Below are 16,038 nucleotides of genomic sequence, written 5' to 3' on the forward strand. Positions count from 1 at the left end.
ATGATGTCATTCTATTATATATATAATGTATAGTAGCATGATATCACTAATTCAATTTTTAAATATACTCTTCTTTATATTTATTTTTCTTAATATGTATGCGAGTTGGGGTGTTATGAATAGGATCTTATCCAATTTGGTGTCTATGCAATTTGACGTAGCGACGCTGACAGAAATTGTGGGGACATCTGGTGACTGACTCAATTTGAATTAAACATATTTACCTATTGGGCTGACCAACTATCTTCTTATATAAACAATGCTAATACGTCGGGTTTTGTTTGTGTCGGTGTAGTTATTATCTAAACATTCTTCAAATAAAACGCTGACTGTTGCGCCAGTGTCAATTAATAGTTTTTTTGCGTTTTCCTCTGTAATAAACATTAATATAATTTAATCCACTTGCTGTGGAATTATCTGCCTCCATTCGATTGGCCACGAAAAAAATCTACTTCTTGTATTGTGCTTGTGTGTGGCTGCTCTTAGCGGGACTGCTCCTCTGTTGCGAAATATGCTCCTGGTGAATTTCTGTTGCTGGGGTTTCTACCTTGCGACCAATTATTATTTCTCCCTCGTTGACCATATCCTGCTCCTCTGTTTCTTTGAAACCTACCTCTGTTATGATATTGTCTTACTTCGTTTCCATTTGTATTTCTATTATTATATGTCTTGTTACCTCTTTCCTCCTGTCAAAACTATTTTTGTATCCGTTTGTTGTATTTCTTCTTCCGCCTCTATATGTTTTATTCATGTGGTACATTCCTGCAGTTTCCGTTCGAGTTAGCGATTCTTCGTTCTTTGCGCTTGTGATCGCTTCCGCTAAGGTGCTAAAGTTCTTGGCTTTCAAAATTGTCTTTATCTCGTCATTTTTTAAACCGTTAGTAAACACGCTTATTGCAATTTTTTCGTTTACTTTGGCCAGCACTTCTTCTGCATCTCTGTTTCCCTCTGCTTGTACTATTGTTAATTTTGCCATGAGCTCCTCTAAACTTCTTCCAAATTTTTCTATTGATCTATTCGCTTGTTTCGCTGAGTTGATCTCCGCTGACAGAACAGGGATAGATTGTTTTACTAGAAACTTTTCTTTAATATCGGTTATTATTGCCGCGTTTGAGTTGTAACTAGTTTTCAGTCGTAATTTTGCTGCTTGCGTTAGTTTCACCTTCAACAGGTACTTTGTTAGTTGCGGTTTTCCCTCATTATCTAAAAATTCATCGTACAGTTCAATTGCGTCTATGAATGCTCTAATTGATTTATCGGTGTTTTCTATGTGAGAGATCAGGTTCCCTGCTGTTTTCAGTTCGAATTTCCCTCCCATCTTGTCGTTGTTATGTTCAACTTGTCTTTTCCGTAGTTCTGTTTGGACTTTTTCGATTTTTTCTCCAATTTTTGCAATAATATCTGCAATGAATTTGTCTTCTGCTGCCTTACAGCTGTCAAATTTGTATACTTTATGCACCGTCCTAAACTGTTCCGTGATAGTCCTGAGTTTTTCCACCCATTTATCTGTGGTTAGATTATTTTTCCTTCGTTCTATAGTGTCTTTTGTGAGATTCCTATTTAATATAGTTATATCTTCCAGAATACGTTGAAATTTTTCCTCAAACATAAATTCGGCTTGGCCTGACTACTTTACTCCATAGTATATGGCCTAGTGTCTCTAAGTCGCAATTACTTCGTAAAGCTTATCATTGCCGTTAAGTTTATCAATGTGCAGGAAACTAGTTGTGGACTGTAGAAGATATTTATTTTAACATAGGTCGAATGTTTCATTATTTAATTACGCTACAAACAAGTAAAAATTAGACAAAATACATAATTCTAAAAAAAATGTCTCTGTCATTCAATTAATTAATATTGTTTCGGATAGCAACCCGATAGATCCATTTATCGTCGGCTGTAATCACCGCTTCACATTATAAATGAATCCACACGATGATGAACGGGATTGGCCACTAATGAAATACTAAACATGGCCCCACGTTGAAAGGAAGCTTTCAAGACTCGGCTTCTGCTATTGGTAAGGGGCATATTTTTGATATGGACCTCTTGACTTCACCATGGGCAGTTTTGATAGTTACTACTCTTGATATACCATCACGACCTGGATGTAATGTGATTATTCTGCCTAGTGGCCACAGTAGCGGGTTAGTGTTCTCGTTGCGAATTAAGACTAGATCGTTGCACTTAAGAGTGGTTTTGGGTTTTAACCATTTTGGACGACTCTGTAGTTGACAAAGGTAATCACGATGCCAGCCTTTCCAAAAATGTTGTTGAAGTTGTTGCATATACTGAAATTTTGAAAGGCGGTTCAGCGGTATGTCGGTAACGTCAGGATCTGGTAGTGATGTAGCTGCTTTACCCATTAAAAAATGTGCAGGAGTGAGCACAGTGAGATCATCTGCATCATCGGTTATAGGACATAAGGGTCGTGAATTCAGTATTGCCTCTATTTGTGTAAGTACAGTATAATACTCTTCAAATGTAAGTAAGGCTTAGATAAAACACGTTTTAAATGAAATTTAACAGCTTTTACACAGGCTTCCCATAAGCCACCAAAGTTAGGCGAGTTGGGAGGCAGAAAATGCCATGACACTGATTCGTTGTTGATTCTAGATGTGATATCTGGAGAAGCATTTTTATGGAAACCAGCCAACTCTTTAAGTTCTGAATTGGCTCCCACAAAATTAGTTCCATTATCAGAATAAACATGTGCAGGTTTGCCACGACGGGCGACAAATCGACGAAATGATGCAAGAAAAGCTTCAGTACTTAGACCTGATACTAATTCAAGGTGAATTGCCTTAACTGCGAAACAAATAAAGAAGCAAATGTAACATTTGTGAGTTTTGGATCCTCTACCTTTTTTATCCAAAATATTAATTGGCCCTGCGTAATCTACTCCTGTAATATAGAAAGGGTGATGAGGAGATACACGAGAGGAAGGGAGAGGTGCCATGATAGTGGCTGCTGGTATCGGCTTAGAACGATAGCACTTAATGCATGTGTGATAGGTTTGTTTAGCTAAATTTCTTGCATTTATAGGCCAATACTTTTCCCTAATGGATGATAATAATAGTTTTGGACCAGCATGAAATAATGCTACATGCTCATGCCTAAATAATAATTTTGAAAATATTTGTGAACTAGACAAAAGTATTGGATTGAATATGTTAAGCTTGAATTTTGCAATCTTCCTCCTATTCTTAAAATATTTTTATTATCTAGAAAAGGATTCAAATTAAGAATCTTTGAAGTTTTGTCTAAAGGCTTGTTTGTCTTAAGCATATGAATGGCTTCAGAAAAAGATTCTTTTTGTGATTGTTTTATGGGTATGTCCAGAGCATTAGATAATTCAAAGAATGTTAAGCTACCAGAGAGTTTGTGATTATTAGGATTACAATTATGAATAAATCGGAGGCAATATGCCATAGTACGTTTTAATCGACTAAAAGAAGAAAACCATTCAAAGGAAATAAGTCTGTTTGCTCGAGTAGAGACTAGAGCATTAATTTGAGGTTTTAATTCTGGTAGAGAACCTGGTATGCATGGTTTAGAAATAGGCCATGTATACTGTGGTTGTCTTAACCAAGAAGGTCCTGACGACCAAAGGTCAGAATGAATAATTTGATTAGGATATAATTCTCTTCTCAATAAATCCGAGGGATTTTGTTTGGTGTTTATGTTAAACCATGAATTAAGATCAGTTATTTCTTGAATTTGTTTGACCCTATTGGATACAAAAGGTTTTAAAAGATGTATTGGGGTTTTAATCCAGGAGAGTACCAGAGTGTAATCACTCCAAAGATGAGTAGAATCAAAGTTAATAGCCATAGAAAATTGAACTTGGTCGATAAGTTTTGATAAGACTAAAGCTGCACACAGTTTTAGCCTTGGTACAGTTAAAGTTTTGAGAGGTGCTACTTTAGATTTAGCAAGAAGTAAATAAACATAGATATGAACATTAGAATCAATGCATCGAATATAGATGGCTGCTCCATAAGCTGCTGTTGAAGAGTCAGAGAAGCTATGAAGCTGAATATTTGAATAATTATTTAAAATTATGCATCTTGGAATTTTTAATACCTCTAGCATTGATAGTTCACTTACAAATTTTTCCCATTGAATCTTAATGGATGTAGGTACCTCTTGGTCCCAGGATAATTTTAAAGACCACAAATGTTGAATAAGGATTTTAATGATGATGATACAAGGTGCTAAAAGACCAAGAGGATCGAATATGGTAGATATAATAGAGATTATGGATCGTTTTGAAGTTGAGTTTACTTGATTATGACTTTTAATATGGTAATTGAGATAGTCATTAGAAGGTGACCAGTAAAGTCCAAGAGTTTTGATACTGCTTTCATCTGAAAAGTATACGGGATTTGATATTGAATCATATAGAGTTTTAGGATTTAAGCCAGTTAAACATTCGGGTTTGTTTGATACCCATTTGCATAATTTAAAGCCTGACTACTCCAGTAGAGATGCTACCTCATGGCATAATTTATTTACATCATCAGATTAATCATCAGATTGAAAGTCATCGACATAGAAGTCATTTAAGATAGCATTACTGGCAGACGGATATTCTGTTTTGTGATCAATAGCTACTTGTTGCAAGGCTCTTATCGCAAGGAAGCTTGCCGATGCTGTGCCATCTGTAACAGTATTTAGATTATATTCAGAGAGCTCATCAGTGTTTGATTGTCTCCAAAATATTCGCTGAAAATATCTTTGATCTGGATTTATTAGAACCATGCGGTACATTTTTTCAATATCACTGCAGACAACTACTTGATGTTTTCGAAAACGTATTAGGATAGATATAAGATCATTTTGTATTTTAGGCCCCACGATCTGAAGATTGTTAATAGAAATGCCATTATCACTTGGGGTAGATCCATCAAAGACTACTCTCAGTTTAGTAGTAGAACTATTTTCATTCAATACCCCATGATAAGGTAGATAATAACATTTGTCTGCTTAGTTTTGAGGTTCGATTTTAGACATGTGTCCTAATTCCTCATAGTTTTTCATAAAATTGTCATATATGGTTTTAAGTGGAGCCTTAGATAATAGTCTGCGCTCTAGTGCATAAAATCTTTTTAAAGCTACGGCTTTAGAAGCACCAAGTAATAAAGAAGGATCCCCTTTGAAAGGAATGTTTACTACAAATCTACCTTCCTCATTCCTAGTGGTAGTTTTAGTGAAGTATGTTTCACAGTATTCTTCTTCATTATTTATACATTTGGTGTTGTGAAAAGGTTCTTCTATTTCCCAAAATTTTGTTAATTGAGATTGAAGATAAGAAGTATCAGTTCGAAAGCATTTTGTAGGTATGTTATTTATTATTGGAGATGGAATAGTTCCAGAAATGATCCAGCCTAAAGCTGAGTTTTGAAGAATAGGCAATTTGGGTCCTAATCGGATGCTACCATCCCTGAGAAGTTTGTAGAATACTTCTACACCTAGCAATATGTCAATATCAGATGGTTCATAAAAACCTGGATCAGCTAAGGAGATATTAGAAGGCAATTGAATTAATGAAGGATCAATTGGAGTACTTGGTATTTTGCTACAGATACTTGGTAACATCAAACATGATATTGTATGCATAAACTCACTGCATAAAGAAGAAAATGATATAGTACATCGATATTTTACAGGAGTAGTTACTTGATTTATACCGAAAATATTAGCTTGTGTACTGTACAAAGGTATTTTAAGTTTATCACACAAATTTTTAGATATAAAATTTGATTGACTACCTGAATCTTAAAGTACCCTGCATACATGCAAGTTATCTGATGAATCTTTGACATTTATTAAAGCAGTTGAAAAAAGTACATTATTTATGTGTGCATGATTGCAGCTAATATTAGAATTATTTGTGAGCTCTAGTGTGGAGGCAATTGCATCCTCTGTATTAAGATTAGATTGTTGTGGGCATATAGTTCCTTGATTAGCATTTATATTAGAGTTTTCAAAATGTAATAAACTATGATGCTTAAGATTACACTTTTTACAAAAGTAGATTTACAATTTGCTACTTTATGATTGTTTCTCATACAATTAGTACAAAGTTTCAGAGCTTTAGCTTTTTCAAATTTATCCTTTGCATTTAATTTGAGAAAATCATTACCATTAGTAATCCAATGATCACCATTGCAAAAAAAGCATTTGTTATGATTGTTGGTAGACAGAAACGATTTTCCGTAAGATTTTGGCTTTGCATTAGAAGTTGTAGAATCGTTGTTTTCTTTTCTCTCGAGTAGATTTGCTCTCTCATTAAGAAAGTTTTTAAATTCTTCAAGTGTAGGTATTTCACCTGCAATTGTATAGGCTTCCCAGTGATCAGCAGTATTTTTATCTAGTTTTAATGCTAAATGAAAAATAATATAAGGATCCCAATTTTCAGTGGGAACACCTAGCCGATTTAGTGACATTAATATTTCAAATACTTTATCACAAAGTTGTCTTAATGATGAAGAAGTTTCTTGGGTTATTACTGATATATTGTTAAGTGTTTTGAGATGATTATATATTAACATACGTTTGTTATTAAATCTTTGATTTATAATATCCCAGGCACTTTTATAATTTTCAGCTGTGACATCTATTTTAGCTATTAAGCGTTTGACATTATCATCGAGTTTTAAGGTAATAGAATTTTTCTGCATCTTTTATTGAATTTGCTGTATTTGTATGAATAAGCTCGGTGTATAAGCTTCTAAACTCCATCCCCGACTGGTACCCTCCTCGGAACATTGGCAATTTTATCTCCGGATGTTTAATATTTCCTCTATTTTCACAAGAACAAGATTTGCCCCATGAATTACACAAGCTATCGTTAGAATTACCCTGTATATTAGTGTCAGATTTCATCGTATTACTGAATTTGCTTAATATACCGCGTGCCAAGGATATGTGTTTAAAATAAGAAGAATTTTGAAATGAATCCCTTTCGTCACTTTGTTCACCCTGTTGATCGGGTTGGATCAATAGATCAATTCGATCTTGCAAGTCATCAAATGTGTTTAATAAAGAGTTTTCTCGTTATAAACGAGCTTCGATTTCAAATAATAGAGTTTTATCAGGTATTTGATCACCCTGTAATTCGTTAATTGTTTTTTTAGAGTTTATAATAAACTTTTCGAACAATGAAAGTTTATTTTTAATTATACCACGTTGTTTGATAAGATTTTTTAAGTTTGACATTTTGATTATCTAAATGACGTATTTGTATGACAAAATGCCTATCAATTGAAGAATAAGATACTATAATTAACAAATATAAAGCTTTCCAATATAATATTGGGTAAAAAGGAAAGATCTCACCCTATATTTACCAATAAATGTCCAGTTATTCTCGATCCTCCTGGTATTGGAAAATTTCGGGAAAGTTTGTTAGTATCAAATAACTCACTACTTATAATGTTTACGGTAGTGATTGAAAACTGTGTACTGAGTATTTTCACGTTGGAACTGATTCACTTTAGATCCAAATGTTCTGCTTTTTTACTTGTATTCCATGTACTCTGCAATAGACATGGAACGTCGCGTAATTATTTATTGAATCTTGAATCCGGTGCGAATGGCCAGATTTTATGTGCAGGCAACTAGTTGTGGACTGTAGAAGATATTTATTTTAACATAAGTCGAATGTTTCATTATTTAATTACGCTACAAGTAAAAATTGGGCAAAATACATACTTCTAAAAAAAATGTCTCTGTCATTCAATTAATTAATATTGTATCGGATAGCAACCCGATAGATCCATTTATCGTCGGCTGTAATCACCGCTTCACATTATAAATGAATCCACACGTTGATGAACGGGATTGGACACTAATTAAATATTAAACAGTCAAATATAACAAAATATAACATATAAAATAATATTAGAATAAAATTAATATAAATGCAAGTAAAATAAAAGGATCAATAATATTGGATAACCGTCAATATTTAAAGTGTCAGTAAATTAGTAAGTGAGTAATTATATAATAAAAAAAATCAAAATTTCAATATGAAAATTAAAAAAAATAGTCATCAAACTTACTTCATAAGCAGTTAAACGGTATTGTATTAAAAAGAAAAATTACTCACGAATATGGGTACATGTGTCTATGCATTTGGTCCTGGATTCTGGGCGTCAAACCTCAGCATCTCCATTGATTTAGATATTTCCTGTCGGATGTGGCGTCGAAGCTGCTTCTTCCATCGTCGATACAGTATCCATCCAACGATGATTATGGCCAGGCTGAACGATACAATTCCCAAAACTCCAGGGATTGATAGCTTCTCGTTTTCGCCGGTTTCAGCTGTCACACCTCCGCTGTTGCCTGCTTGGTTTATGAAGATCTGTTCCTCTTTTTCTTTGTTCTAATTGTTTCCCATCTTACGTGTAGAGCTGCATACCTCAATCTATATTCGAACCAGAAAACTCCATTCTTTAACTTAAGGCCGGGTCGCCATGTGATGTTGGGGGTTGCTGGACGAAGACACTACCCCGAACAAACAAACTTAAATTTTTTCATAAACTTTATTCTTATAAGGTTAAAGGTACAATTACAATTACGTCGACCGACGTTATCGTTATGATAGGTCAAGGTGACCCATATCTCGGTAACTATATCCCCTGACTACGCGCCAACAGAGTTCAGCGAACACAACGATGTCTCATGTACTCGACCTTCCCATTTATATCTATTATTTTAAAAAAAATGCCCATATGTATTACCATATATGGTTATACTATACGTATTTCAAAAATGACGTGTGCTTTCTTTGCAGTTTTTCGAATGAGTTCAATACTTTGAACTCTGCTACTATTGTAATAAATTATACAAATTGGAACTATAATATTGACCTTATTTTTATAACAAATAAATTAGGAAAATTCCGTGAGGGTTGTCGTGTACCATCACAGTTGTCATCGAAAAAAAATGCATAGTTTTCCCATCTTTTGGCTTTTAAACTACAATATTTAGCATTTGACGAAGAAGAGCCGACATATAATAAAGTATAGGTAGATTACTATTGATATTAAAGAAAATTTTAAAAACCGGTTTTTTATTTTTTTAAAAAGTTCAATTTTGTTAAGTATAATTGTTTGGAAAAAACGAAAACTTTTGGAGTAGTCCAGGAACCGAAGCATTTCACCTCGCAATTTTTACAGAAGGGATCGATTTGCTTGAAAATTTGGGAATAAGTAGTGGATAGTTCAAGGATCAAAATCTATATGATGCCGAAGGCGCTTTTACCATGGGGTCGGTTGCCACCCCATCTTAGGTTTGGAAATTTTTTATTATATTTTGACTGCAAAAGTTGATAACAACGTTCATTCTAAGCAAAAAATGTTCTATACATGGTTTTGATAAAATTAATACTTTTCGATTTATTCGCTATCGAAAGTGTTAGTTTTGTATAGAAAAAATCAATGTTTTTCGATATATACTCATTTACCATTCACTAAATTTTTGCCGTAGAAAAAATTTTTTCAAACCAAGTTCTTGGGAATTAAATAACCTACAATTTCATATAAAAACATTTTTTCGTATATCTGATGCTAATCTTTCTATTTTGAAGAAAATAGCATCATTTTTTACCAAACTACAAAATGTCGTTATTCGCTTTTAACACTAGTTTTTTAAAAACTAATCATTATAAGCCAGTCAAACTTTTAAAATCTATTAATAATACATAAAAAAAAAGAATTAATAAGGCGAATGACTAAAAGCAAAGCTAAGCTTACATTATTATGCTTCCAATTGGATTTCTTTTTTTTTTGAAAAAAATATATTGATGTTTTAACCGTAACCTTTTTAATTTTTATCTTAGAAAGTTTGTTAAAAAACAGTTTTGTAGGTTTTTACAAGATCTATAAGACTATTAATACCAATTCCTTTTTAAATCCTCAGTCGCAAAAAGTGGTGACTTTGAAAGGGTTGATAAAGGTGATTTTTGCATGTTATTACAAGTTTTAATTGTCAATAACTCACTCAATTTTTACCGTAGAGAAAATTTTTGCAAACAAGTTCTTGGGAATTAAATTAGCTACAATTTTATATTTAAATATTTTTTTGTATCTCTGATGATAATCTTTCTATTCTGAAGAAAAGAGAATTTTTTACCAAACTTCAAAAATTCGATATTTGCTTTTGACTCCATTTTTTTAAAAACTAATCATTCTAAGCCAGTTTAACTTCTAGAACCTATTAATAATACATAAGTAAAGAAGACGAAATAAGGTCAATGACTAATTTTAATCAGGGTGGTGATTAGGGGTTGCTTTCAATCACTTTTTCGCTGAAAAATATAGGGTCTGACATTCTTTTCATTATAGACCACCTAATTTTTGAGCTAAAGACTTTTTTTATTTCTGAAGATAGATATTTTAAATACTTCAAATTAGTTTAAACAAGTGATCCTCGAAAAATGCATAGTTTTTCCGTCTTTTGACTTTGAAACTACAATATTTAGCATTTGCCAAGAAGACCTAACATATAATAAAGTATAGCTCGATTACTATTGGTCTTAAAGAAAATTTAAAAAATCGGTTTTGTTGATTTTTTCAAAAGGTACATTTTTGTTAAGCAAAGTTGTTTTGATAAAACAAAAACTTTTGAGTTATTTGCAGAAAACTGATTAAAAACATTAATTTTTTAATATAAAACTAACACTTTCGATAGCGAATAAATAGAAAACTATTAATTTTATCAAAAAAATGTGTAGAACACTTTTTGCTTAGAATGAATGTGTTTACCAACTTTTGCGGTCAAAATATAATAAAAATTTTCACCCCCGACATGGGGTGGCAACCACCCCATGGTAAAAGCGCCTTTTGGCATCATATAGATTTTGATCCTTGGACTATCCACTACTTATTCTCAAATTTTCAAGCAAATCGATCCATTCTGTAAAAATTGCGAGGTTTTGTCCTATTTTAAGCTTCATTACTTGGACTAGAGTTATTAGCAGAAAACTTATTAAAAACATTGATTTTTTCGATATATGTAAAACTAAAACTTTCGATAGCGAATAAATCTAAAACTATCAATTTTACCAAAAAAGTGTATAGAACTTTTTTTGCTTAGAATGAACGTCTTTACCAACTTTTGCGATTAAAATATAATAAAAAATTTCCTCCCCGAGATGGGGTGGCAACCACCCCCATGGTAAAAGCGCCTTTCGGCATGATATAGATTTTGATCCTTGGACTATCCACTACTTTTTCTCCAATTTTGAAGCAAATCGATCCATTCTGTAAAAATTGCGAGTTTTTGTCCTATTTTAAGCTTCGTTACTTTTGTACTATAAATAGAAGTTAAGGTGTCCATAAATCGTATAAATTGTAAGTGATAAAAAGTAATTAATTTCACTTACGTTAAAATAAATAAAACCTTTATACGGTGATTTTTTATTTAAGTTTCGTTTTTATAATCCCAACCCAAAGCTGCGTCATGTCAGCGGTATAAAATGGGAGACTATTATTATATCTTATTTAATTCCTGTTATCTCTGTCAAACTGATTATTATAACCTTTATATGATTAATGAATTAGGCAATGTAATGTTATAAATGTCTAATGCGTTAAGTCAAGCAGTCTGTCCGGGACATTTGTCGATCACCATCATCATCAACCCGTACTCGTCCACTGCTGGACATAGGTTTCCCTCAGCTCTTTCCATCTTTCTCTGTTTTGTGCGGATTGCATCCAGTTGCCGACAATACGTTTCAGATCGTCAGCCCATCTGGTTAATGATCGTAGTGCTTTTTCTCGTGGTCTCCACTCGACAATACGTTTTGTCCATCGATTGTCTTACAATCTGGCGACGTGTCCTGTCCAATTCCACTTAAACGACGCGATTCTTTCGAAGGCGTCCGTAGTTTTTGTTCTACGACGTATTTCTTCGTTTGGGATTCGGTCCCTCAGGGAGACACCCAACATCTGGTGCTCCATAGCCCTCTGAGTTATGCGAATCTTGTTCACTACCTTTTATGTGAGTGTTAATGTTTCCGCTCCATGAGTGAGTACAGGCAATACACACTTGTCGATATATAAACATTAAATGGCGTCATCTTATTTTTTTATATCTTTTTTAATACAGTTTCAGAACAACTGAACCGATTTAGGTAATTTCAGTTTTGAAACATTTGTAGAAACACAAGAAAGGTTTAACAGGTAAGAAACTTTGTTGAAATTGTAAAAAAATACTAAAAGCAACAATTGATTTTTATATGCAGTTATAATAAACTCCTTTAGATTGACGTCACTAAAAACTGCAGCTATCTTCGCGTCTATTTCTTTTTTACATTAATCGCGAATGAGTTCGAATCCCTATTATTTTAAATCTTATAAATGATTAAAAAATTAATCAAATAAAAATTAAATAAGTAACCGGTGTATATCTTCAGCATATACTTCATATCAATATAATAATGATAATGATAATGAATAAACATAAAACCGTGATGAATAAAATAAACTAAAATAAAATAAATTTTTTTTTTTAATAAAATCAGTAATTAACTTATCATTAACACAAGAAAATAGCTTCAGAACAACATTAAAAATAAGTAATTTTCTTTTATTCGACACAAACTAGTAATTTTATAGGTAAGGTAAAGTTTTCAATCCTAATAGCAACATTAAAAATAATAAAAAATATTAAAAATATTACTAACAGATTTTTAAATTGAAAACTTATTGGTCCATTTCTCTGGGGAGACCTTCAAGGCTTCTACAATATGCAAGCCAAATAGATGCTGCAGTGGAATGAATTCTACACTACGCAATTCACAACCAACGTCTGCAGCTTGGTAAAGTTTCAACGGAAAATGGACCTAGTTACTCTATAGGAGTAATACTAATATAAAAATAAAAATGTTTACCATTTTTATTCAGTTGCAATGCGAAGGCAAAACAATCTTATTTTTCACTTAGAATACGGAGCGCAGTCCAGCACTCTGAATCGACGATTTTCGACTCTTATTTGAGTCCCATCGGAGAGACGTAGGCCTTCTGCTCCATACTCTGAGTGACCAACAACGAGAGTTCATCCCCCAAACCGCAACTGACGTGAATGGATCAGGTGACTAGCGTCATCTGGCAATTGAAAGGTAAGGTAAAGTTTTCAATCCTAATAACGACATTAATAATATTGAAAAATATTAAAAATATTACTAAAATATTTTTAAATTGAAAACTTATTGGTCCATTTCCCTGGTGACTCCTCCAAGGCTTCTACAATATGCAAGCCAAATGGATGCTGCAGTGAAGACAAAAGGGAAGGAATTCTACACTATGCAATTCACAACCCTCGTCTGCAGCTTGGTAAAGTTCCGACGGAAATTGGACCTAGTTTTTTTTTCCTGGAAGCCGTCTGTTATGAACCGGTTGTACTGCAGCCACTTGGCTTATTGTATGTACATCTTCCATTGTTTATGAAACCCATTCCAGAATTTGGAACCCTGTACCAGCTTGTACAGGTCTAGTGTGTGGGTGCCATATAAATTTGGAGTCATTTCGATGTCTCCGAAAAGTGTTTGCCGCCTCCGATCCAATGGTAGGGGAGCCCAAGCGGGGATTTTTGCAGTTACTCGAGCGCGTCAGATTATCATATGGGGAGAAACCTGGTACCCTGCAGTTGTACCTCTACCATATATTGGCTCTTAACACAGGGGAGTTCGTTAAGGGGGCCCGAAAATAAAAATCTATCGTTAAAAAAACTCGAAATTGTCAGATTAAGATAAGGTAAGTTAAGTACGTGCAAAAGAGTATATATTTCAAAAATCTGACGATTTGAGCCGGGCGTAAGGAAATGGGTGAGTCCCAAAATTTCACAACAAAAAAGCGAATATTTCGCGAAATAAATGACAGATCAAAAAACTAAAAAATATATGCTCAATATTTTTTAAAAATCTTTCGAACACTACTTCCCACGGAGAGGGGTGGGGGTAAATTTAATATTTTAAATACGAATTCCGCGATATTTCGCGAAATGAACATCAGATCGAAAAACTGTAAAATACACTTATTAAATATTTTTTAAAAATCTATCGAATGGCACTAAACGCGACCCCCCATGGAGGTGGGGTGGGGGGATTCTTTAAAATCTTAAATAGGAGCCCCCATTTTTTATTACAGATTTGGATTTCTTGCGTAAAAATATGTAACTTTTATTCGAAACATTTTTTCGAATTATGGATAGATGGCGATATAATCGGCAAAAACAATTGTTGGAAATAGAAAATTAAATTAAAAAATGGCAAGCGCCCACTAAAATGGAAAACTTTACTTAACTTTTTTTGGTTTTAGGACCTACTCTTCACAACCCAATAGGTCCCCATAACGCTCGAGTGACTGCACATTTAGCATACTTTGCTCCCCTACCACAATGCCTCACAGTCATGCAAGATATGGTTGACTGTTTCAGGTTCTCTGTTACAGAGTCTGCAGCTCAAGTCTCCATGAAACAGCCCCATTGTATGTAGGTGACCCTTAACTGGCGCATGTCCAGTGAGGAAACCTGTTATGACTCTGAGCTGATTCCTGCTTGTTTTCAGCAGTAACTCAGCTCTACTAGCACATGTCCGTCCGATATACATCTTGCCATGTGTTTGACCGGGTACACTCTCCCAGTGTGAGTTGTGTTGGCTTCGGATCCAGGCTTTTCTTCGTTCGCGGACGGTGCTATTTGGCACTCCCACGGCCGGCTCTGGACCCAGGTATTTTGTAGCTGATGCTCTCTTGGCAAGTGCATCAGCTCTTTCATTGCCGTATATGCCCCGATGACCTGGAACCCATACCAGTATAACACTGTTATGTTGTGCCAGTCTATCAAGTTCTTGTCGATAATCCCACACCAGCCTAGAGTTCACCTTAGGGCTTATAAGAGCCCCAATGGCTGCTTGGCTATCTGTGCATATGTTAACCCGCTGCAGTTCGAATGCCCTCAGGTTGTTTTTTCTTGCACACTGCAAGATTGCAAAAATCTCTGCCTGAAATACGGAGGTACATTCCCCCAGTGGAATAGAAATGTTGAAATTTTCACCACTATAGAATATTCCTGCGCCCGAACCGTGTGCAGTTTTAGACCCGTCCGTACACCAGGTGCAACCCTGCACTCTGTGTCGAGAGTTTCCTCTGTCCCATTCGTCTCGTGGGCAAATGTCCACTTGAAAAGGTACTTCAGGCATATATCTTGATGTCATATGGTCAGAAATCATCATCCATTCGGCATCATTAATTTCATTCGTTATTTTACTATGTCCTGATTTAACTGGTACGTTACTCAGGTTTTCTCGCAGTCTATAATAGCCCATTCTCGCCTCACCTCTTATTGTTATATGTAAAGGAGGGAGATCCAGTAGTGCCTCCATAGCTGCCGTAGGTGTGCCCCTCATAGCCCCCGTGATCCCGAGACAAGCAAGTCTTTGCACCTTGCTTAATTTGATGATGGCACTTTTTTGCTGCACTTTTGGCCACCATACCACTGATGCATATGTAATTGTGGGTTTACCACCATGTTATAAGTCCAATATACCATGTCTGGTCTCAAACCCCATTGGATCTAGTTACTCTATAGGAGTAATACTAATATAAAAATAAAAATGTGTACTATTTTTATTCAGTTGCAATGCGAAGGCAAAAAAATCTTATTTTTCACTTAGAATACGGAGCGCAGTCCAGCACTCTGGCTGGACGTGAATGGCTCAGGTGACTAGCGTCAAGGTAAGGTAAAGTTCTCAATCCTAATAGCGACATTCATAATATTGAAATTTATAACTAGGTCCATTTTCCGTTGGAACTTTACCAAGCTGCAGACGGGGTTTGTGAATTGCATAGTGTAGAATTCCTTCCCTTTTGTCTTCACTGCAGCATCCATTTGGCTTGCATATTGTAGAAGCCTTGGAGATGTCACCAGGAAAATGGACCAATGAGTTTTCAATTAAAAATATTTTAGTAATATTTTTCAATATTATTAATGTCGCTATTAGGATTGAAAACTTTACCTTACTTTTCA

This window comes from Diabrotica virgifera, chromosome 6 (genome assembly GCF_917563875.1).
Source record: "Diabrotica virgifera virgifera chromosome 6, PGI_DIABVI_V3a".
Classification (NCBI taxonomy): Eukaryota; Metazoa; Arthropoda; class Insecta; order Coleoptera; family Chrysomelidae; genus Diabrotica; species Diabrotica virgifera.